The 24,040-nt window shown below is 44.1% G+C and overlaps 2 non-coding genes across 2 annotated transcripts; both read left to right on the top strand.

Annotated features, from left to right (window-relative positions):
* Positions 1 to 16,154: 16,154 nt before the first annotated feature.
* On the top strand, positions 16,155 to 16,227 carry trnav-cac (transfer RNA valine (anticodon CAC)). Its single transcript has one exon. It is a non-coding gene; the product is annotated as a tRNA-Val (tRNA).
* A 6,425-nt stretch (positions 16,228 to 22,652) lies between these two features.
* On the top strand, positions 22,653 to 22,726 carry trnan-guu (transfer RNA asparagine (anticodon GUU)). Its single transcript has one exon. It is a non-coding gene; the product is annotated as a tRNA-Asn (tRNA).
* The last annotated feature ends 1,314 nt before the right edge of the window (positions 22,727 to 24,040 follow it).

Raw genomic sequence — 24,040 nt, 5'->3', positions numbered from 1 at the left:
AGCGGCTGTTTGGTTTCGGTTGAACGGTTAGTCCCATGGGAGAGGGGATTAGAAACCTGACCTGTTTCCCATCGGGTAGTCCCATTCATGGATCAGTGCAGGGGTTGGGCCGTGTCTGGATGTTATTAAATTGTTGTAAAACAGCCCAACACACCTGGTATGCAGAAGCTGAGTGCTGCAGTACTGCAGTGGAGTCAGACACTGACACTGTTTGTATCACTGGATTTCATTTGTGGATATTCAAAATGATCATTAACAGAGATATTAGACTGATCACTTCTGTATTTTCTACCTCACATGTTCCTGAGTAACAAGAGATAATTTTCTTTCCACAGGCAAACCCTTGAACGATCCAGAATAAATGTGATGCTTCCTCCACCCGAGGCAGAAGGGACAGTGCAGCCAGCTCCTTCTCACACACAGTAAGTATATTATCACTCACAGAGCACAGAGACACAGACATATCATCAGTTCCACAGTCTCAGACAGCAGAAGTAGTCAGTCCCACACTGATCACAATTTCCAGAGACACATTTTCAATCCAACAGTCAAGCAGTGTAGGTGAGGCAGACACTGTTCCATTCCCTCCGAACTCAGTCCCGCTGACAGGTAGATACAAAAATCCCAGTCCAAAATCACACTCTCAGAGTGAAAGGCACTGTGTCAATCTCACAATGGAGCAACATTAGCTACCAATTAAATACCAGATAGAGATCACACATGGTACCCGATTCAAAGGTACAGAATGAATCCCAATAATGTCCCCCGAGATTCAAATTGAATACCAGCCCAGAACTCTCACACACATGACTTTAATACATGCAATATCCATTCGAAAAGTGTATCATATGATACAAATTGCATACAAGTCCAAAACTCAGGTAGAGTATCAGATTGAGAAATATTGAAAGATAGTAAACCTGACAAACAAATTAGATACCTGTTCAGAATGTACTTGTAGAATGAGATTTAAAGAGAGAGTATCAATTCTATTAATGCAGACTGAGATACACATTATATACCAGTCCAAAAATCTCATACACAAAAAGCAGGACAAATCCAATCCGGCCAATTATCGCCCTATCAGTCTACTCTCAATCATCAGCAAAGTGATGGAAGGTGTCGTCGACAGTGCTATCAAGTGGCACTTACTCACCAATAACCTGATCACCGATGCTCAGGTTGGGTTCCGCCAGGACCACTCGGCTCCAGACCTCATTACAGCCTTGGTCCAAACATGGACAAAAGAGCTGAATTCCAGAGGTGAGGTGAGAGTGACTGCCCTTGACATCAAGGCAGCATTTGACCGAGTGTGGCACCAAGGAGCCCGAGTAAAATTGAAGTCAATGGGAGTCAGGGGGAAAACTCTCCAGTGGCTGGAGTCATACCTAGCACAAAGTAAGATGGTGGTGGTTGTTGGAGGCCAATCATCTCAGCCCCAGGGCATTGCTGCAGGAGTTCCTCAGGGCAGTGTCCGAGGCCCAACCATCTTCAGCTGCTTCATCAATGACCTTCCCTCCATCATAAGGTCAGAAATGGGGATGTTCGCTGATGATTGCACAGTGTTCAGTTCCATTCGCAACCCCTCAAATAATGAAGCAGTCCGAGCCCGCATGCAGCAAGACCTGGACAACATCCAGGCTTGGGCTGAGAAGTGGCAAGTAACATTCGCGCCAGATAAGTCCCAGGCAATGACCATCCAACAAGAGAGAGTCTAACCACCTCCCCTTGACATTCAACGGCATTTCCAGTTATTAAATATAACAACGAGATCTGCACCTGTGTTTTATCTGTGCAATTTCTGATCTCCATTCAGACCTGTATCTGTGTTTCACTTTATATTTCCTGTCCTCTGTACAGTGTTTTACTTTCCCAGTGAGGAGAGGTACTCTGTAATAAATGTCCTAGTGCTGTGTTGACACAAAGTGGTGGCCCTGAATAAACACAAATTTGAGACATACGCCTGTAAAAAATCAGTGCCTTTACATTTAAACAAAATGCCTCTCTAAGTGTGTCTCTCCTTCTCTGTACTTTACGGCCCATGTATGGAACAGTGACAGCTCCTGGACATGTACAGCACACAGTGGGTAAAAGGGAACTATTCACTCCCGCCCTGAACTGAAAACAAACTGTCTGCCAGCAAGGCTTACTGAGGGGCAAGGCGGCCATCTCACTGAGGGGCAAGGCGGCCATCATACTGTGGGGCAAGGCGGCCATCATAATGTGGGGCAAGGCGGCCATCTTACTGTGGGGCAAGGCGGCCATCATACTGTGGGGCAAGGCGGCCATCATACTGTGGGGCAAGGTGTCCACCTTACTGAGGGGCAAGGCGGCCATCATACTGTGGGGCAAGCTGGCTATTTTGCTGAGGGGCAAGGCGGCCATCTTACTGTGGGGCAAGGCGGCCATCTTACTGTGGGGCAAGGCGGCCATCTTACAGTGGGGCAAGGCGGCCATCTTACTGTGGGGCAAGGCGGCGATCATACTGTGGGGCAAGCAGGCTATCTTGCTGAGGGGCAAGGTGGCCATCTTACTGTGGGGCAAGGCGGCCATCATACTGTGGCGCAAGCTGGCTGCCTTGCTGAGGGGCGAAGGACATAAAAATGCAAACATTTCTCGAGGAATAGAAATGAAAAGCAGAGATATTATGGTGAACTTGTAAAGGAGCTTGGTTAGACCAGTCTATGTAAACTGTAATTAAATCAGATAATGCTGGACACACACAACAGCTCAGGCAGCATCTGTGGAGAGAGAAACAGTGTTCACATTTCAGGTCTGTGAACAGTTCTGGTCTCCATATTATAAAAACCATACACGGTCACTGGAGAAGGTGCAAAAAATGATTCACTAGAATGATACCAGAACTGAGAGGTTATAAATATAAGGAAAGACTGAACAGGCTGGGTATTTTTATTCTAGAGAAGAGAAGGCTGAGGAGTGCCCTAATAGAGGTCTTTACAATTAGGAAGGGGTTTGATATGTTAGAGGTCGGGAAGATGTTTCCACTTGTGGGGCGTCCAAAACTTGGGGTCATCAATATAAAATAGTCACTAATAAACCCAATAAGGAATTCAGGAGAAACTTTTTAACCATGAGAGTGGATGGAATTTTGAAACTTGCTCCTACCTGGAGTAGTTGAGGTGAACAGTGGAGATGTATTTAAGGGGAAGCTGGATAAGTACACGAGGGAGAGAGGAACAGAAGGATATTCTGAAAGAGTTAGATGAAGTCAGGAGGAGGCTCGTGTGGAGCATATACACCGGAATGGAACAGTTGGGCCGAATGGCCTGTTTTTGTTTAAGATTTAAGTCTCGTCTTTTCTATTCCCATGGAAATAAGCCTGTTTTTTCAAGTCTTTCCAAATAAGTTTCCCTTACCTGGCCTCATTCGAATGAATCCACATTGTGCTCTTCCTATTGCTTTAATGTTGTTTCTATAATGGGACACCGAAACTGCTCTGGAACTATGTGGTTTAACCGAATAGAGTAACTAATAAATCTTCATCCCAGTCATCAGTCCCAGAGAGCAGTAAAACGGGTTATAATCAAAGAGTAAAAAGACAAATAACTAATAAATCTTCATCATAATCATCCGTCCCAGGGAGCAGTAAAACGGGTTATAATCAAAGAGTAAAAAGATAAATAACTAATAAATCTTCATCTCAGTCATCAGTCCCAGAGAGCAGTAAAACGGGTTATAATCAAAGAGTAAAAAGACAAATAACTAATAAATCTTCATCCCAGTCAGTGTTGCTTGTCTCCTATTAGATAGAGCACTCCCAAAAGAATCCCTCACGGTTGTACAAAACGATTTCAATGCGATGCCTGAACATAAACCAAGTTATGTTGTTCGAACAAAACGGTGTCCACGAGCAGTTTCCAATGTTTATTTATGTGAGTAAGTCTGTCTCTGATATAAATCTCTTTCTGGTACAAGAATATGATCCCAGAAACTACTTTTGCTCATACAGTGGACAAATAATGAACACATTCCAATGAAAGTTAACAACAACTTGCATTCCCAGACCGCCTTTAATGGAATAAACATTCCCAAACGGATTCACGGAGAAGTAAAAGGAATAAGAAGATATCAGGAGGACTGGCGAAAACCTTGGTCAAGAGTGGGTTTAAGGAGGGTGTAAATGGAGGAGAAGTAAATGGAGAATCGGAGGGGATATGATTGGTTTTCAAGAGTAGAATTTCGACGACCCCTGAGCAAGGAAGGAAATGGTGGGAAGGACGGCAAAAGCTTGGAGCAAGAGATGGGTTTCTTGGAAGGTCTGAAAGAAGGAAAGAACTTGCTTTTATCTCGCGCCGTTCTTGACCTCGGGACGTCCCTAAACAGTCAATGAAGTACATTGTTAAGAGTAGTCGCTGTGTTAATGTAGGAAACGTGGCAGCCAGTTTGCGCACATCAAGCTCCCACACACTGCAATGAGATAAATGGCCAGAAAGTCGGTTTTATTAACATTGGTTGAAGGGTAAATATTGGCCAGGACACTGGAAGGAACTCCCCTGCACCTTTTCGAATATTGCTGTAGGATCTTTTACATCTACATGAGAGGGCAGATGGGCCCTCGGCTTAAAGTATCCTACCGTAGGCACCTTCGACAGTACAGCGCTCCCAGAGTACTGCCCGTCCGACAGTACTGCGCTCTTTTAGCACTGACCATCCAGCAGTGCGCCAGTCCCTCAGTACCGACTCTCCGACAGTACAGCACTCCCTCACTGCTGACCCTCCGAGAGTAATGTGCTCCCTCAGTACTGACCCTCCGAGAGTAATGTGCTCCCTCAGTACTGACCCTCCGAGAGTAATGTGCTCCCTCAGTAGTGACCCTCCGATAGTCGAGTGCTCCCTCAGGACTGCCCTGCAGTGTCAGCCGGGATTATATGATCCAGTCTCTGGAATTAGACTTCAATGCACAGACTTCTATCTCACAGGGGAGACTGCTATCACTGAACCACGTCTGACACCTGAAAGGAGGAATGGAGATGGAGGGGCTTAGGGAGGGCAATCAGGAGCGTGGATATGGCTGAAGGCACGCCTGTCAGAAGTAGGACAAATGGACTGCAGATGCACAAGCGGCCAGAGGTGGAGGAGCAGAATGTTTGGGAGGGGCTGTCGGAACTGGTAGTTTATAGAGATAGGGAGGGGTGCGGCCCTGATGGACTCAAGTGTGAGAAAGAATACAAATAAACCAAAGGCTGAGGAGATTGGAATCCAAAGCAAGTCAGTAAGGGCTTGAGTGATTGGCGAGTGACTCACCAATCAAAAAACCAGGGCTGAGGATGGAATCCCTGGCGAGGATGTGGAGATTTTGGGGCCAAAGATCATGACTTCCCAATTTTTAACTGGAGGAACTGGTGGCTCATCTAAAACAGAATGTGGGTCTGACAACACAAAGATATTGGAAGGGTCAAGAGAGGCGGGGGTTTCGTCAGCGTCCATCTGAAAGCTGGTCCGTGTCTGTGGACTGTGTCACCAAAGGGCAGCTTATAGATGAGGAAGCGGAGGGAGCCAAGGATTGAACCTTTGGTAACATCAGAGATAACGGTGATAGGGTGGGAAGAGAAGCTTCTCCTGGCTCTGATCAGATAGGTGAGTGGAACCAAGTGAGGGGAGTCCCAGCAAAAGAGGCCAGTGTCCGATGAATGAGATGGTGACCGGTGGGTTGTCTGCAGGTATGGAAATGGGGAGTGTTTTAAACCCAAGGATGAGAATTTTAAATTTAATGGATATGTAACTGGGAGCCAGTGAGGGTCAGTGAGGCCGAGCAGGACCTGGTGCTGGTTGGACATGGACAAGAGTTTTGGACGAGCTCACGTTTATAGAAGGTGGGGATTGGGTGGCCGGTCAGGAGTGCATTGGAGGAATGGAGTCTGGAGGGGACAGAGGCATTGATGAGGGTTTCAATGGCAATGGGCTGAGGAAGGAATGGAGGCGGGTGAGGGAATTACGGGGCCTTTGTGATGGAGGTCAAAAAGGGTCATGAGCTCAGCTCGGTTTTACACGGGACCAATTTTACTGGAGCCGTTAACCAATGTAGAATAAACGGGTAAACATCTGCAGTAAAATAGCGGAGAGAGGAATGTCAATGGGACACGTTCAGTGTCCGTCCCCGAATATCACCCACAGTCATTTCTCGGCTGCAATTCTCAACCTGCCCTTTAACTGTCCTCGTATCAGAGACTCAAAATTCATATTTTAACTGGGAAACTGCAGGAACAGAGTGAAACGGGTCTGCTCGTGTCCCTGGGTTCAGTGCACACTGCGGAGACATCTGTCTAAATTATAAATGAAACACCAGGAGTGAACATGGTCAATATAGTTATATAAAAGCTGTAAATGAAGCCGTTTATTATTATTGGATCAGTCCTGTATGAGAACAGATTGAAGCTTTATTCCTGAGAGAGGTCTGATTAAGTAATATCGTGGACTTAGAGATTTTTGTGTTTTATTCACCACATTATTTACAGCGGAGTCAAAGCTGCTGATGTAATGTGTTTGTTAAACTGACTGTAACTAATAGCAATGATCAGGAGTATAACCGTGTCAGTGGAGACTTATCTCCTGTATAAATCAGGGCTTGTTGGATTGGATCAGCTCAGAGTGTCTGCCGAAGCTGTGGTTTCCAGGCCAACAGAAGTCAGTGCTTCTCACAGAAATGGGATATCCAGTAATATTTCTGGTACAAGATATTTATTTTCCTGTTCTTGCAGCGGTTGGAGTTCCAGGTAAGCCGTTATCTCAGCTGTTAATGACGTAAATCAGAGTTGACTCCGCTGCTGTACTTGGTACATGATTTTTTTCTCCTACCATGTTCAACACAGTCACCTGTTCTATCGGTTGAATGATGGAATATGTTAAGTCTCTGCTCTTTCGGTCTTGTCAGAGCTGTATTATATCCATAATGACCCTTTTATATCCAACCCTGGCATTGTTACTGGATTATTCTCTGTACTGAATGTTGTGTTGAATAATGGTATGTCCTTAGCTTCCAAATGTTCGATCTTGTAGGAGTTACATTATATCTGTAATGACTTTATATATACAAAGCTGACATTGTTACTGGATTATTCTCTGTACTGAATGTATTGCAATCAGGTGTTTGGGCTAAGAGTTGGTTTCAGACCATCAGGAGCTGTTAACAGTTTCTTGTGGAACTAACCTGTCCTGGAATATGTTTTCATCAATGTGTTTTCAGTGATTAATAATGAGACAGCTCACGGTCTCAGTGTTACAAGGAGGCAGTGCAGTGTCCTCCCTCCCCAATAACATGCTTCAATTCAACTGAGATTTCAATGTATTTATTGGTGATCACTGTTATGAAATATTATTTCATTATGTGTGTATCTGACGCCGCTTCAGATGTTTGGTTACTGATCTGAATTTACTGCTGACTCTTTCACATCTCCTTCTCTGCTTCACTGTGGATGAATTCACTGACTGTCACTGGACTTCACTGTTAAATGAAAAGTGTGGTTGTTATGTTATCTCAATTTGCACCGTATCTGTTGGAATCAGGAGCCCTTCTATGTATCTGTCGATTATCCGTGTGATTTTGGCGTTTTGTTAATTGAACAATCCCGCCATCTATCACTTTACTTTATAATTACAGGAGAAGGAATCTCAATTATTGTGAGATCTGCCTGGGAGAGGCATTCGATTCTGTTTATTCCATGATTTGAAGATGAAGTGAACAGTGTCGGTGAACAGGTGGAGAATTGGGTGATCTGTAGAAACATTAAACTATTCCACAGAGGCTTCACTATTTAACAAAATGAGACTGAGAATAGGATCGGTGGAACACGGGGCTGGTGAACAGAATGCAGGCAAAGGATGATAGGATTTAATCGGATATGAAAATGGACTTGAGAAAGAGAGTAGAGTGCGTGATAGAGAGGGCGACTGAGAGGGAAAGCGAGAGGCTGTGGTGTGAATAATTCATCAGAATGAACTGCTGAAACTTCCAGTACAATTAAATATAGAAAATGTGATTTGAAGCTGTTATTATGATGTGGTCATATTGGGTGAGTTTTTATTGTGGGACTCGCTCCTCATGTTTATATCCCTGTCAGGTCTTCAGTCTGTTTTTGTGAATGTTCTTTGTTTTCCAACTTAACACTAAACATAATTAAAATTTGCTGAAAAAAATATAATCAGAAATGTCTTGATCGGAATGACTAAATATAATTACAATTTACTTGAAGAGTAGAATTAGCAATTTATTTATCGTGATGAATTATGAGGATTCTGTGTTTTAGAAGCTCGGCTGAATTCAATAAACAACAAGTTTGATATAATTAATACCCAACAAAGGTTGCCTGACATCAATAACCACAGAAATTAACTGTTGAATGCATTAGTTGGATTGTGTTCTTGGGACCTAGAGATTAGATTTCCTCTCACACTCTGCTGCTTTCTCGCCCTGTAATTCACAGCCTCTCCTCTCACTGCTTTGAATCCTCTGTCTCTTCTTCCCTTACTTCAGTTCGTGCAAGTTCCCAAATTATCTGCTCCTGACTCCCCTCCAGCTCTGACATGTCCTTTTCCTTGTCGACCTCCCAATGTGTCTCACTGGGACGGTCCTCAGCCGCCTTTCCCGTTTAGTGCCAGCCCCTGTCAGCTCTCTTAAACCAGAGCAACAAACTAAATGTACCTCTCTTTGTCCCCTCACCTTCCTGACCCTTCCCTCTCTTTCCCGTCAGTCTGGAGCCCAAATCCGGCTTTAATCCGCTGGATTCCCGGTGTGTGAAACCCCTTCTCCCTTCTCCACCCGCACTGCGCCCTCACTCAGCCCTTCCAGTGGATCCAGCGCTCACTTCATTCACTTTCTGTATCAATCTCCCAATTCATTATTGATCATTGTGTTTAAAAATATCTCTCTGCCCGAAAGCGCTGCCCAGGTCAATCAATCACTTTCCACCCTTCGATGCAGCAACAAAGCTGGAAATTTCACCTCAGATCCTCTCAATCTGCTGCTTTGGCGCCAGCTTTGAGCAGTAATTTCTCAGCTTCCTTTTCTCTTACAGTTAACTTGGTGGCGATTGTGATCCTGTCCCGAGGAAAGTGCGGTCTCTCCAAATGTATCAGTCGCTACCTGGTGGGAATGGCAGTGGCAGATCTCATGGTCGTTATCATTGGTGTGATATTGAATTGGATTGGTGCGATTTATTTCCCAGGTTCATTCCTGTTCATTACTCCCGTGTGTAGTTTTATTTCCTCCTTGAGTGAAGCAGCCACGGGGGTTTCTGTCTGGTTCACAGTCGCTTTCACCTTTGATCGATTTGTGGCCATTTGTTGTGAGAAGCTGAAAACTAAATATTGCACCGAGAGAACGGCGGCTGTGGTTCTGTGAACAGTGAGTGTGTTGGGCTGTTTGGAGAGTGTCCCCTGGTACTTTACATATGAACCTGACTATATAATTGATAATGTTCCCGGGTTTTGTGTGACTAAACCGAGGTTCAGTACTTCCCCCGCATGGGCCGAATTTGACATGTTTCACCTCATTTTAACCCCTTGTGTCCCGTTCTGTCTGATTTTGCTGCTCAATGTTCTGACGGTCAGGCGTATTTTAATGTCCAGTCGAGTCCGCAGGGGACTCCGGGGCCGCAGCAATGGAGAGAATCAGAGTGATCCAGAGATGGAGAACCGAAAGAAATCCATCATTTTACTCTTCAGTATATCGGGCAGTTTTATACTGTTGTGGCTGATACGGGTTGTATTTTTCATTTATCTGCGAATTGCAGACATTTGGTCTTATTACTCCACCGCTGACCCTGGTTATATCACACAACAGACAGCAGGAATGCTGCAGCTTCTCAGTTCCTGCACAAACACGTGTATTTATGTCCTGACCCAGACTAAATTCAGAGAGGAGCTGAAGAACGCGGTGAAATACCCACTCAATCTAATTGTTAAATTAGTGAAATCATTGAAAGAGCTGAAGGGTTTCAAGCACTAGAACTGAATCCCATTTCATACTCCATCCCTACACTTCCCGGGGGACGGAAAGTACATTATATATTTGCAGCTCAGAGCCATTAAATGATCTGAAATATGGTTCTGATGTTATATTTTATTGAAAATCTGACCGATTAAGGCAGGATTTATTCTGCAGACGACACATGCATTTTGCTCGAAATTGCAGTCCTAAAGAGCCCAGCTGGACTTCAACTAAATGGTGATCCAGCAAAATGTGCAAAGCTGGGATTCAAAGTAGCTGCTTTGGGCCAGATCAGAATGGGTGCAGGGGGAGAGAGGGAGAGAGAGGGGGAGAGGGGGAGGGAGTGAAGGAGCGAGAGAGAGAAATTCATAGAGTTTGAGAAAGAGGGAGAGAGATTGAGAGAGGCCGAAATACAGAGAGGGAGAGAGAGAGGGGAGAGTGACTGACATAGAGACAGAGAGGAACTTACAGCGATAAAGAGTGTGAGAGAGCGAGATAGTGATATAAAGAGCGAGGGAGAGACAGAAAGTGAGAGCGAGAAAGAGAGAGAGAGGCAAAGAGTGACACAGGGAGAGCGTGAGAGAGATCAGAGAGAAAGACAGGGAGATATTGGGACAGAGAGAGTAAGAAAGACAGAAAGACAAGGAGGGAGACAGAGAAAGACAGAAGGAGAGAGAGGCGGAGAGAGGAGTGGACAGAGACAGAGAACACAGGGCAAAAGAAATATAATGATTAAATAGCGCAGAAAATTAAAACAGGTTCACATAAAGGCGAGAGGGTCTGTGACAAAGAGAGAGAGATGGAAACAAAGAGGGGTAGAGACAGAGGTACACAGAGCTGGAGATAAATAAAGTGAGTTTGTTTGACAGGAGAGAAAAAATAAAGAGAGAAAGAAAGTGAAAGAAAGCATATATGTATATATGTATATAATGAGAGAGAGCAAGCAGACATGGATGGAACGAGAGAGAGAGACTGACAACGAATTACAAATTGATGGAATAGAAGTGGAAATAACAAGATAGAATAACACACAGAAAATAAATAGAGACAAACGACATAAACAGAGAACAGACATATTGAAAGACGGACAAACACAAACTGTGTAATCAGCCTGGAGTGTGTGAGAGTGCTGACCAGCAGAACAGCAGCAGATGAAGCAGGCCAGACAGTTCATGTTTGTTCTGGGGTAACACTCGTGTGGATTTAATTTTGACATTTCTAAAGATGATGCCTGGAGGCTGCACATTAAAGTCACTCAGTCTTGTGAACCTGACCCTGACCATTACTTACTGCAGGAGTCTCCCAGCTGTTCTGTGCAGTAAACATTCATCTGATGAACGAAAACCTGAGATTGAATCGGCTTCAGCATGTCTGAAGGAAAGGGACGATTAAAAGGTGGAAGCGCTGTTGAAAGATTGTTAATGACACATTGTAAAAAACCACACAGCCGAGGATAGATCACCATAGCAACAAGAACGATTCCAGGGGGGCGAGAGATCGTTTGAACTCCTGCCGAATTAACTCAGTTACGTTGTGGACACTGAGAGAAAACAAGCGAAGTGTCAATCAATCGTGGGTTGTATTTGTAGGAACCTGTTGTTGAGAAGCCACCGTCCCAGAGGTGTGATTCTCTATAAAAACGGTCTTAAAAATCTGGGCAGAAGTTGAGTGGGGAGAGACGCCGATCCACCATAACTGCTCCAAGCTCACCTTTCGCTTCCTGACAGCACCACCTCACCTGGAATCTTCCTGACTGCTCGCTACCTCCCAGCTTGATGCCTCGATGCAGGTTTACAGATTGCCTGTGAAGCAGATGACCTGTCCACCAGAGAAAGTTACACTGCACTACAACGGTATCCATCAAAATACCTGGAATCTTCTCGGCAAGTCTAAAACTTTCGTTATAGGCTTAGTCTAAGATAAACATTTGATTTCCAAACGGTTATGCATTTTGAGAATTGAGAATGTGTTGTTTAATTTTTGCTAATGCAATTCTAAATCGGGCATAAAACCAAGATGAAGTATAAATTCTCATGTCATTTTTTTCTATTGAATGAATAATACTTGTTTTCTCTGTAAAGCCATGGTTTGTGCCTGAAGTTTGTTTAGGATAAAGAGCTCATTAAGTTAAATGTAAAACTAAACCTTGTGGAGATAAAAAGGCATTGCTCCAAATTAAAGTGTAAAATCACTTTCCATCTTTTTGCTCCTCCATCTGTACCATGTGTAACTTTCCCAGTGAGCTGCTGAATTCTGTGACAAATAATATGTATTTTACCCCTTCTGCAGTGTTAATAAACTGGACAGGCTCCCGCAGCACTCTCTTGCTCTGTTACTGTTACACATGCAGTTATTCTTTCAGATTAAAGAAAAAATATGAATAATGGAGAAATGAATTAAATCCCAGATCAGAACTACATTCAGATTGAGTCCAATTTTACTCTGATTTGTTGAATAGAAGCTAGAATTACATTCTCTACAAAAAATGGCTAATTGGACCTTTCCTCCGAATGTCTGGTCCATCCTTTTCTGTAACCATTAGGTCCAAATAACCAAATGTTAATCCATTTTTTTGCAGAAGTTCACATTTTGATGTTTAATTCCCTCACTGCACCGCTGTCTTTATGTTGAACACCAGCTAGTGTTAGTCTCACTCAGTTTGTATTTTTAACTAGAGTGCAACAGTGATTTTACAGGAAAAGCAAATTATCCCTCTCTGTGTCTCTCATCACAAGCTTCACCTTGCCCCTCAGGAAGATGTCCGCCTTTCGGGTGCCATTTTGTTTCAGGATCATGGCGTTGAAGTTGTTGTTCATCGATTCATATTTTGATAGCAGGCACGGTGCAAGAGGAGTCCATTCAGCCCACCCTGCCTGTGCCAGCTCCTTGAAAGCATGATCCAATTATTCCCATTTCCCTTTCTGCTTTCCCCCCACAGCCCTCATGGATGCTTGTAATAGTAGTTTTGATAATACACACACATATATATATATATATATATATATATATATATATATATGTATACAATTTGCTGTTGTAGGGAGTGGACATATGAGGAGAGGTTGAGTAGATTGGGACTCTACTCATTGGAGTTCAGAAGAATGAGAGGCGATCTTATTGAAACATATAAGATTGTGAAGGGGCTTGATCGGGTGGATGCGGTAAGGATGTTCCCAAAGATGGGTGAAACTAGAACTTGGGGGCATAATCTTAGAATAAGGGGCTGCTCTTTCAAAACTGAGATGAGGAGAAACTTCTTCACTCAGAGGGTAGTAGGTCTGTGGAATTTGCTGCCCCAGGAAGCTGTGGAAGCTACATCATTAAATAAATTTAAAACAGAAATAGACAGTTTCCTAGAAGTAAAGGGAATTAGGGGTTATGGGGAGCGGGCAGGAAATTGGACATGAATTTAGATTTGAGGTTAGGATCAGATCAGTCATGATCTTATTGAATGGTGGAGCAGGCTCGAGGGGCCGATTGGCCTACTCCTGCTTCTATTTCATATGTTCTTATATATATATATATATGTATATATATATACATATATATATATAAGTTGTTGTTGTGGATAAAGCTGTTTCTCAATCTTTTACTCTTTCGATTCTTCTCCTTTATAAATTGGGCTTTGTTTCTGTGTAAATGAATGTTGCTGAGAGATTGTCCCTGTAACTGAGTGAGGGATCTTGCTGTATATTGGGTTTTTTAAAAATTGCTTTGGCTCTTTTATATGTCATGAATTTATTTGAAATCTTTGGCTGATTGGAAAAAGCCACAAACTGTAAGTTGATCACAAACTGCTGGAATTTTGTCCACTGCAAATTAAAACAAGAGAAAAGAGCAAAGGTAAAGTTCGTTCACCTTTGCAAACTGCAACATAAAGGGCGAAGTAGCAAAAAATGCCCAGGGTTTTTGTCCCCTGCTGCTGTTCCTATGCAACAGGCTTGAGGGGCTGATTGGCCTCCAGGTCTGGTGTAATGGGCTCGGGGCTGAATGGCCTCCTCCTGTTGATATCTGACAGGCCTGAATGGTTGGTTGGCGTCTAGTTCCTGTATAACAGGCTCGAAGGGCTGAATAGCCTCCTCCTGTTCCTATGTCATAGGCTTGAGGGTCTGTCTGGCCTCCAGTTCCGTTGTAATGGGCTCGAGGGGCTGGATGGCCTTCAGTTCCCGTGAACACGCTCGAGGGGCAGAGTGGCCTCCTCCTGTTCCTATGTAACAGGATTGAGGGGCTGATTGGCCACCAGATCTGGTGCAAGGTGCTCCAGGGGCTGAATGGCCTCCTCCTTTTGCTACCTGACAGGGTTGAACGGTTGATTGGTGTCTAGTTCTTGTATAACAGGCTCGAAGGGCTGAATGGCCTTCAGTTCCTGTATAACAGGCTCGATGGGCTGAATGGCCTCTTCTTGATTCTATGTAACAGGCTTGAGGGGATGATCGGCCTCCAGTAACGATGAAACGGGCTTGATGGGCTGTATGGCCTCCTGCTTTCCCTGTGCAGCAGCCGTGAAGGACTTACAGCCATTTTGTCCAAGATGTCCCGCGAACTTGCCACCATTTTGTCTAAAAATTAGAGCCGGACCTTTCAGGAGCGAGATTAGAAAACATTTCTACACACAAAGGGTCGTAGAAGTTTGAAACTCTCTTCTACAAACGGCAATTGATACTAGCTCAGTTGCTAAATTTAGATCTGAGATAGATAGCTTTTTGGCAATCAAAGGTATTAAGGGATATGGGCCAAAGGCGGGTATATGGAGTTAGATCACAGATCAGCCATGATCTTATCAAATGGCGGAGCAGGAACGAGGGGCTGAATGGCCTACTCCTGTCCCCATGTTCCTATGATATTATTTATATGGAATTCCGGCAGGCATTTGATAAGGTTCCACACATGAGACTATTGGCAAAAATGAAAACACATGGATCTTGAGGCAATATATTGACATGGGTAGATAATTGGTTCGGAGATGGGAGACAGAGAGTAGGGATAATGGGTACATACTCCAATTGGCAGGATGCGACTAGTGGTGTCCCCCAGGGATCTGTAACTGGGGTCTCAGCTTGTTACCATATTTATCAATGACTTAGATGAAGGAACAGAGAGTCGTATATCCAAGTTTGCTGATGACACTAAGTTGGGTGGTACAGTAAGTAGTGTGGATGCGAGTGAAAAGTTGCAAAGGGACATTGATAGATTAAGTGAGTGGGAGAAACTATGGCAGATGGAGTTCAATGCGGGGTAATCCACTTTGGACCGATGGTCAGGGTATTTACCAAATGGTAAGAAGCTCGGAACTGTGGAGAAGCAGAGAGAATTAAAGGTTCATTTACATAAATCAGTAAAAGCTAACGGACGGGTCCAAAAATAATTTAAAAGGCTAACGGAGCGTTAGCCTTTATCTCAGGGGGCTGGAATATCAAGAAGTGGAAGTTATGTTCCAGTTATATAAAGCTCTGGTTGGACTGCGTCTGGAGTAACTGCGTTCAGTTTTGGACACTGCACCTCAGGAAGGATAGATTGGCCTTGGAGGGGTTGCAGAGCAGATTCACCAGAATGTTACCGGGGCTAAAAATGTTGAATTATGAGGACAGGCTGCATAGATTGGGCTCGTCTTCCCTCGAGTATCGAAGATTGAGGGGCGGTCTGAGCGAGGTGTTTAACATGTTCAAATTATTCGATAGAATAGAGAGAGAGAATCAATTTCCTCTGGGGAATCAAGAACGAGGGGGACATAATCTTAAAATTAGAACCATGCTATTCAGGTTCGAAATCAGGAAGCACTTTTTTACACAAAGGGCAGTAGAAGTCTGGAACTCTGTCCCCCAAAAGGCTGTGGATGCTGGGGGTCAATTGAAGCTTTCAAGACTGAGATCGATAGATTTTTGTTGGGTAAGGGTATCGAGGGACAGGGAGCAAAGGCGGATAAATTGATTTGAGGTTCAGATCATCTCTGATCTAATTGAAGGGCGGAACAGGTTCAATGGGCTGAATGGCCTCCTCCTGTTCCCAATGGAAATGTTGAGAAAATGCTTTGTTGAGGCTGTGACGTCAGGGTCAACCCCTGTCCAAACAAGACAGGCCACATTTGGGAGTTTAATAACTTTGAAATGAACATTTTTCTTTTGTGACTTGTGCAACTTCGATCAAGTGAATAGTTATGAATGAGAATCAATGCCGTCATTCTAACTTCTGGCTAGTAACCAGATCAGAGGTTTCCGTAGTGTAGTGGTTATCACGTTCGCCTCACACGCGAAAAGTCCCCGGTTCAATCCCGGGCGGGAACATTATTTTGGGGCAGATTTTTCTGTCCTCTGTGAAAGAGCCTGTTTTGTTCAGTTCGACACAAATTCGTGGTCTCACGAGCACTGAACATTTTAAACGGAGCCCTTCAAAATACAGTGTGTAAAATGAGAAGGAATAAAAAGTTCATCGCACAAAAGACATTATTAAACTTTTCCAACATCCCTCAGTGGCCTTTCATTCTGCAAAATAACGTTATCGGTTAATTAATGGTGAATAACAAAAATATTGTTTTTTTTTTCTTCCATGCGATTAATATAACAAGTGTTCAAAAGTTGCTCTTCTGGCTGGAAATCGCACCCCGGCCGCAGTGGTAAAAGCGGCGAATCTTAACCACTGGACCACCAGCGAGTTTTACTTACAGCATTATCAGATTTAACGAGGATTTCCATTTCTCTGTGATTCAGCTTTTAATCCTTTTTGGCTACTGATTGCGAATATTCCCGTCATTAAATAGGAATAAAGTACAATAGGCTCAGGAAAACCCGGGGAGGTGGCATCCCGCTCACCGAGCCTTTCCAGCATCATTTATATCACCAAGCACTCGAGTGAATGAACCTTTCTCCGGGGGGGTCTCAATGTGGAAAGGGTGGCGAGGCAAAGTGCTATTTATCCGTCAGGATGGCCGAGCGGTCTAAGGCACTGCTTTCAGGTCGCAGTCTCCTTCCCACTTCCGACATTGGTTACTTTGACTCCTATTTTATTTCTTGCTTGAGCTGCAGTTGATTTTTCGGCCCAGTTGATTTGCTCTTCCCGCAATAACCAACCCGGTCTCGATCCACGGCACGTTTTGACGCCCACCGGCTCATCCCTAAACCAACCTTTAAACGAAAATATGCTTTAAACACAAGGTCGCAACTATGGAGAGAGCAGACACTTGGGGAAATGTACCATCGGAATTAGAGTAGGCCATTCAGCCCCTCGAGTCCGCTCCGCCATTTGATAAGATCATGGCTGAACTGTGATCGAACTCCATATACCTGCCTTTGGCCCTTATCCCTTCATACGTTCTTTTGGCAAAAAGCTATCGATCTCAGATTTAAAATTTGCAATTAAGCAAACATCAATTGCCGTTAGGGAAAGAGAGTTCCAAACTTGTTCCATCCTTTGTGTGTGGAAATGTTTTCAAATCTCACTCCTGAAAGATGTAGCTCTAATTTTTGGACTGTGCCCCCAAGTCCTAGAATCCCCAACCAGCGGAAATAGTTTCTCTCTATCCAGAAAATGTCAATGACACAGTCAATGAAAGGTGCAGTTCACGAAGGCGACTCACCAGCACCTCCTCAAGAGCAATTAGGGATGGGCAATAAATGCTAATCTTGCCATTGACACCCACATCCCATGAATGAAGACAAAAAAAGTCGCCTGCAAGGCCGAGTAATTTCCTGCTGCTAAACGACGGGAGGAATGAAACCATCGGCTTCAGTCCTTTGAACGAACTGTATACACTTGCCGTCGAGCTCAATCCCCACTTGGTCCTCTGCCCCGAATATCCACTGCATCAGAAAATCCTCCATAACATCGAATCACAGCATGAAAACATCACAGAAGGAGGCCATTCGGCCCATCGTGCCTGCGCCAACTCTTTGAAAGAGCTATCCAATTGGACCTACTCCCCTTCCCTTTCCCCATAGCCCTGCAAAATTTTCCCCTTCAAGTATTTATCCAGTTCCCCTTTGAATGTTATTATTGAATCTGTTTCCACCAACCTTTCAGGCAGTGCATTCCAGATCATGACAACTCGCTGCGTAATAACATTCTCCTCATCTCACCTCTGTTTCCAATTACCTTAAATCTGTGTCCTCTGGTTACCATCCTTTCTGGCACTGGAAATAGTTTCTCCTTATTTATTCTATCAAAACCGTTCATGATTTTGAAGACCCCTGTTAAATCTCCCCTTAACCGTCTCTGCTCTAAGGAGAACAACCCCAGCTTCTCCAGTCTCTCCACCTCACTGCAATCCCTCATCCCTGGCACCATTCTAGTAAGTCACCTCTGCACCCTCTCCAAGGCCTTGACATCCTTCCTAAAGTGTGGTGGGCAGAATTGTGTGATGGCCAGCTGGGGTCTAACCAGTGATTTATAAAGGTTCAGCACAAGTTCCTTGCTTTTGTACTCTATGCCTCTATTAATAAAGTCAACGATTCCGAATACGTTTTCGTTTACAATCTCTTCAACTTGTCCTGCCACCTTCAAAGATTTGTGTACGTATACCCTCAGGTCTCTCTGTTCCTGCACCCCCTTTAAAATTGCACCATTTATTTTAAAGAGCTGGCCAACGCACGATGGGCCGAATGGACTCCTGCGATTCCATGATTCCATGTTTTTGATTACACCTCTATGAAGCGCTTTGGGACATCCCCCAGAAGTGGGATTCAGCAGTTCACTTTCTCCCTTAACACTTCCATATGACCTGGGCTGGACTAAATAGGTGTTTTCGTGGTGTAATGTTTATCATGTTGGCGTCACACGCGAAAAACTCCCGGTTTAATCCCGGGACAGAAACAATTTGCTGGAACTTGCTCCTCACAAACCTCCAGGCACGAGCTTTCTCTCGTGTAAATTGGGCTGCAATCCTTTCACATTCAACAACGGCTGCACCAGATTCCTCGTCTCATCACCACTGAACACTTTGAAGCAGACTCCAAAAATAAAGTGCGTAAAATGAGAAGGGATGAAAGTCAGAGAAGTTCGCGTCGTTTCGACATTTACTCGGCAAACTTGTTAGCATTTCGTTCAGTGTGAACCAGAAAGTTGTGGGTTTATTAATGGTAATTGAAAGAATCATCTAAGAGACTTGTATAATTTTGCGTAATTAAGTGAACTGTTTTGTAAAAACAAATGCGCTGACCGGGAATCAAACCCGGGCCATAGTGCTGAAAGCGCCGAATTCTAACCACTCGATAACCATAAACCCGACTTATACATTGTCAACAGATGGTTATAAATATATTGGGCTGCAGCCGTGTTAGATTGAAAATATATTTCTGATTTGTAAGATGTAAATGCATTTCATGACTGCTGCTTACAAATCTATTTAGATATATCTTTTAGTTATTCCTTTTTTGTGGGGTATATATTGTAAATGTATTTTCTGGAGATTTATTTCTCTATGTCTTACTTTTCATTACACACAAATACATAACACAGATACACAGAGATATAATGATAACCACCAAGCAGTTACACCCAAATGTATTTATAAGTGTCACAGGTGCAATCATATATATTTATAACAAGATATATCATATTGTAAAAATAATCAAAATAAATTTATAAATGGCACACATAACTTAAACACTCAATTTATAAAGAAGCATGACATCCATTTATACACATCCATAGTTTAAATTTTCACACCGTCCTGTTAGCAGTCCTGAACAAAGTCCAAACACCGAAAGTCTCAGCGTTTTTTCAGATGCTGCCCGTCCTGTTATGTATTTTGAGCAGTTCCTTTCCTGTGATGTGATGATTCTGGGTTCCGGGTGTGTGTCATTGGATTTGCTGCAGTCATGCTGCCGCGGACAGGTGAAGGCTGCTTCTGTGGCTGCCTGATACCCGGTGGGAGTGGGCGGGATTTGGAAATCTGAAATAAATGAAATGGTGCATGAGAAACTTTCATAAAGGTAAATAACCCGATCGCTACCATCAGACCTCGTAGCGCAACGTTAGCGCGTCTGAATCTAAATCAGAAAGCTGCGTATTTAAATCACGGCGGGGGTCGCATTTGGTTTTAGCGCTGGTAGAATTCTGAATAATTCCGGAATTCATATTGCATTCCCTTTTTCACAATAAACAGAACCCTGCTCTGAATTCTGCCTCACTAGTTCCCCAGTGTCAGGGAGAGAAGCGTCTGATTCACTCATTTATTTATTGCACGAAACATACACAAACACACTTATGAATTCAAAATCAGCCTCCAGCTCCACACGCACAGAGATAAACGCAGTCAGATAGACAGGGAAAAACCGGGAAAAAGACAAACCGGTTTGTCACAGAATTGCCTGTACCTCCACGGTCGAATGTCAGGGCTTTTGTTGTTCGCTTTCGTTCCACACCCTGGAATTCAGGAGAATCTGGTACATGGTTTGTTGGATAAGGCACGGGCGCGATGGCCCGAATGGCCTGCTTCTGAGCTGTATCCTTCGAAGATTCTGAACTCAGCCCCTGGGAGGGGAGGCCGGTTCATGTGGAAAAAGATCCGGATGAGAATGATCTGATTCATAAAGGGGAGGGAAATTAGGGAGCTCCTTCGGAACATTAATTACTTGAAAATGAAGACATTTTCCAGAGTATCTTGTTTGGTTTTGATGAATGAAATGTTTGTAAAAAGGCATCCGTGGAGAAGGATTGTGAGCTTTTAGGACTAGAGGGGAAATGAGGAGATTTTGTTTTTCACACAGAGGGTTGTTCCGATCTGGTAGCCACTCCCTGAAAGGGTGGTGGAAGCAGCTTTCATAGGAACTTTCAAAAGGCAATTGGACAGGTACTTGAAGAGAACTGATTTGCAAGGTTACGGGGAAAAGGCTGGGTTTTTTGGACTAAATTGGACAGCTCTTTCAAAGAGTAGGCACGGCAACACGGCCGAATGGCCTCCTTCTGTGCTGTAATAGTCTATGATTCTGGTCCATGATTTTAGTGTGGGACAGGAGAGATGTTGTTTAAAGAGAAGTAAAAATGTCCCAATCAGAGCAGAGAGAGGTGACTGGTCAGTTCCCCTCTGCCCAGTATAAGTCAGCAGCGGTTACCAGTTCGCTTTACACGCGAACGGCCCTGCTTTCGATCCTGGGCGGACAATTTAAGTTGCAATTGCTGTTTACAATCTATATTAATGACTGAGATGAGGGGACCGAGTGCAATGTATCTAAGTTTGCTGATGATACAAAGGTCGGTTGGAAAGTAAGCCGTGAGGAGGACGCAAAGGGAGGTGGACAGGTTAAGTGATTGGGTAAGAAGGTGGCAGTTGGAGGATAAAGTGGGAAAATGTGAAATTGTCCACTTTGGTAGGAAGAATAGAAAAGCAGAATATTTTTTAAAAGGTGAGAGTCCAATAAATGTCGGTATTCAGAGGGAGTTTGGTGAACTTGTAAACAAATCACAGAAAGTTAACATGCAGGAACAGCAATCAATTAGGAAGAAAAATGGAATGTTGGTCTTTTTGAAAGGAGGTTGGAGTATAAGAGTAAGGAAGTCTTGCTGCAATTAAATAGGGCTTTGGTGAGAACACACCTGGAGTACTTTGATGTCGTCTACATGGATTTTAGCAAGGCTTTTACAAGGTCCCAAATGACAGACTGGTCAAAAAAGCTGCGATTGCACTAGAGAGGGTACAGAGGAGATTTACGAGGAGGTTGCCATGGCTGGAGAATTTTGGCTGTGAGGAAAGATTGGAGAGGCTGGGGTTGTTTTCTTTGGAACAGAGGAGGCTGAGTGGTGATTTAATTGAGGTGTACAAAATTATGAAGGGCCCAGACAGAGTGGAGGCGAAGGACCTATTTACCTTAGCAGGGAGGTTAATAACTTGGAGGCATAGATTTTAAATGATTGGTGGAAGGATTTAAGGGGAGCTGAGGAGAATTCTTTTCACCCAGAGGGTGGTAGGGGTCTGGAACTCACTGCCTGACTGGGTGGTCGAGGCAGAATCCCTCGTGACATTTAAAAAAATACTTGGATATGCACTTGAAGTGGCGTAACCTACAAGGTTAAAGACCGAGTGCTGGAAAGTGGCATTCGGCTGGGTAGCTCATTTCCGGCCGGTGCGGACAGGATGGGCCGAATGGCTTGCTTTTGTGCCGTAAGTTTGCTGTGATTCGACAAAATTGGCAATTCTTTTTTGTAACAGCATATTCCCAACCCAGGCCGCCGTGATGAAAACACCGAAGCCGAACGACGAGGCCAGCAGGGAAGGCATGTAAGAGTGTTAAATATATCAGGGAGTGTTTGCATTCGGTACAATTAATATTTCAGCTCCCAGTTACTGCAGATCAGGGATCAAAACCTGACATCAGCATCAGGACGCTCAGAATATATTCTTTTTATTCGTTCATGGGATGTGGGCGTCGCTGCCGAGGCCGGCATTTATTGCCCATCCCAAAAAGCCCTTGAGAAGGTGGTGGTGAGCCGGCTTTTTAAACCGCTGCAGTCAGTGCGGCGAAGGATCTCCCACAGTGCAACTAACTAACAGACAAAGCACCGGTGGGCGCGCCGGTTGCAGGAGAGCTGGTTGTCGGTGATATCGATGCTTTGAGCGAGACCAGACCGTTTCCATGTTTCCACAAACAATGTCCCATCCTTTATTTCTGGAAAAGTAACACTGATAGTGGTCAATTGCATTTCTGTGGCTGCAAAATGAAACTTTGGGTAGGTGACACGCTGCTTTAGTGTATCTTGCAAAAAAAATGTCCAGACGGTCTCTGTGGCGCAATCGGTTAGCGCGTTCGGCTGTTAACCGAAAGGTTGGTGGTTCGAGCCCACCCAGGGACGAAAATTGCACCTTTTTCGTCCCACTTTCGGATTCATTCCCTCATTCTGATCGCCCTGAAGCCGGTGCCAAGTTTTGATTCCTGATCTGCAGCAACTGGGAGCACTTTAAATGACTCCGATCTCTTCATCTCATTTCAAGTTTTCTGATGTGTGATTTGGCTGCAAGAAAACACTCTGAGAACAATGTCATCTGAGCATGCCTGATTCGCCATAATTTACACTGCCATCGGATATCAGGCACATGCAAAAAAAAACAGTGAAATGTTTGTGTGGGCGCGATGCTCTGAGATTCCCTGCCTGACCATCTCCACCGATCCTTCTCTGCAGCCTTCCGAAATACAGCGCAGTAAATGTATCTCTGTGAAATGAGCTCCTGGACAATGATACGGAAATTAGTTTGGCTGAGGGGTTATATCCCTAACACGAGGTTAGCAGTGTCAGGTTTCCGTAGTGTAGTGGTTATCACGTTCGCCGAACACGCGAAAAGTCCCCGGTTCGACACCGGGCGAAAATATTTTGAAACCTTGTCCCCATTAAAAATGATTGAATACTGAACGAATCACATTGCTGATTGAATGTGAACAAAGTCCATATCTCCCAGCGCTGTTGATGCAGTCCGCTGAGAGCAGGCGATGAATGCCAGCGTGATTTTGGGGGTGAAGGCTGCTTGCAATGCTGTCTCATTACCGGTGGGATCTGGCGGAGATTTGATAAGCCTCATCCATTCAACCAATATATGTAACATCCAGGATCCTGTCTTCAGAGTGCGTGGCGCAAAGGTCTGACTTCGGATTAAAAGGCTGGTGAACTTGCTTCAGCTTTCTGAAATGTACTTGTCCATCCTTCAGAGGTCACGGGAAATATGTTTTTTGCCTTTCGAAAAAAGACGCGAAAGTTAGAGACATGTTTTGTTTTCAACACGGCTGGTGAAATGGCCGGACTATCATAAATTCGGAGTCGCCTTTGAAACATTTAAAGGCGACTACCTAAAAATCACTTCGTGCAAATTTAAAATCACGGTTCCTATTTATTTCGGTCTGAAAGAAATAATGATAAACGTGTCAGTTCTTGCCCGCGGTGAGACGGTGATGAACTTGCTTGCTGCGCAGTTCACCGCTGGGCTAAATTTGACGCCGTTTAAAGGACGCGAACCCACTCAATGTGAAGGATGAGCTCATAACCAACAGGTGCAGTCAATGTCAAACACCTCCTTTTTTGTTTAATCGAGGGAGCAGAGGCGTGTCCAGCATCAGACGCCAGCAACTTTAAGAAATGGAACAGATAAAGGCACAGATGCAAGTTCCAAATCTTTTC

This window comes from Heptranchias perlo, unplaced genomic scaffold (genome assembly GCF_035084215.1).
Source record: "Heptranchias perlo isolate sHepPer1 unplaced genomic scaffold, sHepPer1.hap1 HAP1_SCAFFOLD_52, whole genome shotgun sequence".
Classification (NCBI taxonomy): Eukaryota; Metazoa; Chordata; class Chondrichthyes; order Hexanchiformes; family Hexanchidae; genus Heptranchias; species Heptranchias perlo.
The sequence above is the reverse complement of the archived record's forward strand: the minus strand, read 5'-3'. Positions and strand labels throughout refer to the sequence as shown.